The sequence below is a fragment of the Equus quagga genome, chromosome 3, assembly GCF_021613505.1.
Source record: "Equus quagga isolate Etosha38 chromosome 3, UCLA_HA_Equagga_1.0, whole genome shotgun sequence".
In the NCBI taxonomy this organism is placed as follows: domain Eukaryota; kingdom Metazoa; phylum Chordata; class Mammalia; order Perissodactyla; family Equidae; genus Equus; species Equus quagga.
The window spans coordinates 84,060,868-84,062,730 of NC_060269.1; the positions used below are offsets into that span (position 1 = coordinate 84,060,868).

The 1,863-nt window shown below is 56.2% G+C and overlaps 1 protein-coding gene across 1 annotated transcript in view; it reads right to left on the minus strand.

The window, feature by feature from the left end:
- Positions 1 to 577, minus strand: part of CCSER1 (coiled-coil serine rich protein 1) — a 673,696-nt gene extending 673,119 nt beyond the window's left edge. Inside the window, exon 1 of the mRNA XM_046655670.1 lies at positions 180 to 577. The gene's annotated coding sequence lies outside the window, so the exon portion shown is untranslated. The remainder of the gene's footprint in view (positions 1 to 179) is intronic.
- Between the last annotated feature and the right edge of the window lie 1,286 nt (positions 578 to 1,863).

The following is a 1,863-nucleotide window of genomic DNA, read 5'->3' on the forward strand; positions in this document are numbered from 1 at the left end:
CCCCGCGCCGCGCACGCGGGGCCCGCGGTCGGCGCCCCGGGCCTGGGCTGGGGCTGCTCCACGGCGGCCCGGCACGACGCGTCACCTGCCGGGCGGCATCCCCGCAGCCGCCTCGGGCCGGCCCAGCGCGGCGGCGACGCGCGACCCTCTGGGCGCGGGGGCACCGGGGGCGTTACTACCTGGAGGGTTCCGCGCCGCTTGTTAAGGCTCCTCCCGGGCACTCGGGGATTTATGTCTTCGGGGCACGAGGGTGTCTCTCCGGGTCCCCCTCCTCTGCCCTCCCTCCCCTTCTCGCTGTTGGGCTCCTTCTCTCCACTCCCAGTTGCAGAGTCGAGCTGCGTTATTTAATAATCCTCCTGCTCCTCCTGCCTGCGCCAGCAGAGCCGCTCTGCCGGAGCCACCGCTTCCCAGTCAGTCATGTTGTGGAGAGAGAGAGGGAGGGAGGCGGATTGGCAGTCGGTCGCCGACTATTTGTGGTGAGAGAGAGATGAGCAGAGCAAGAGGAGGGCAGGGGAGGGACGCGGGGAGGCGCTTCCAAGTGTGTGAGTGCGCGGAGTGAGACTGTGCGGGGAGCGCCGCTGCCACCTCCCCGCAGGCCGCGCTCCCGACTGGGAGCAGGGCGGCGGCGGGCACGGCCTTTATAGGCGGGGGGGGGGGGGGGGGGGGGGGGGGGGGGGGGCCAGCGAGGGCGGCGCCGGACCCACTGCGTCCGCCGGGCACCACGCACGCAGCCTCGCACGGGAACGCGCGCACAACCAGCGCTGGCCCGCTGCTGAGTTTTCGTTTCAGGGGAGCCGTGCCCGACCATGCTGACTTGGCTTTCTTCTCAGTCCTTCCTTGTGCGTACGTCGAGGCCAAGTGCATTGGCAGGTCAAGACAGGGCAAGAGCGGGGGTCTGAAGCGCTGCGAAGGGACCGCGGGGTTGCTGAAAAATGCACTGTATCTTTTCTCTCCAAACCACAGATTTTTCTCTGTATCTTTTTCTCTGCAAACCTCTTCCACCTCTCACGGAGGGAATTGTGAGGTTCTTTCTCCCCTTTTCCTTCTCACCCAACGTATTCATATCCTGACATGTCTCTTCCCTCAACGGCAGCAAAGAAGGAAACCTGGCTTCTTTCCAGAAGCAGCTCACACCTCCCAGGAACCATTTATGGCATCAGTCCTTCTGTAGGATAATAGAAGCGTTGGGACGATGACCTGGAGTGGAACTTGTGTTCCTACACACAAGGTCCTTGACAACACAGATTTACAAACAGAACCAGCTACCATTTTGACATCATTTGACTGATGGCCCCCTGGAGAATATTTGCCAGTTTAGAGATGGAGAAGATTTCTGATGCATGGTGCTGGTGCTTACCTAATTTATTTTCCTTTGATCCTCTCTCTCATTGCCCTGCCTCATTTCCTTTCAGGTTTGCCCTGGGTCCTGGACTCCTTCCCATCCATCCCCCTTTTATCTCCACTCCTATATATTTATATCTTTAGCAGTCAATACAGCAGATGGAATGCATTTAACTGTGTGGAGTGTGTGTGTGTGTGTGTTCTAAATAATCTAACTGGTCATAATCTGACTTCTGAGATGTTAATATATTGGGTGTAAAAGCAAGGTGTACTTTTTGAATGAGTATCAGTGGTTGATGTGTATTTTCGTATCAAGACAACCCTGCTTTGGGGGACAATTTTTTTTCATAAATGTGGTAAAAGGAAGTTAACATTTAGAAGGCTAGGGAAGTGGTAGCAAGGTTGACAACTCAGTTGTTATTTCTTCTCCCCTTGTTAGGAGGTCATGACCAGTCTTGTGTCCTCAGATTTTTGTCATATGAAAGCCCATTATATATTCTCCATCTCTTTTCCCTTTTTCAC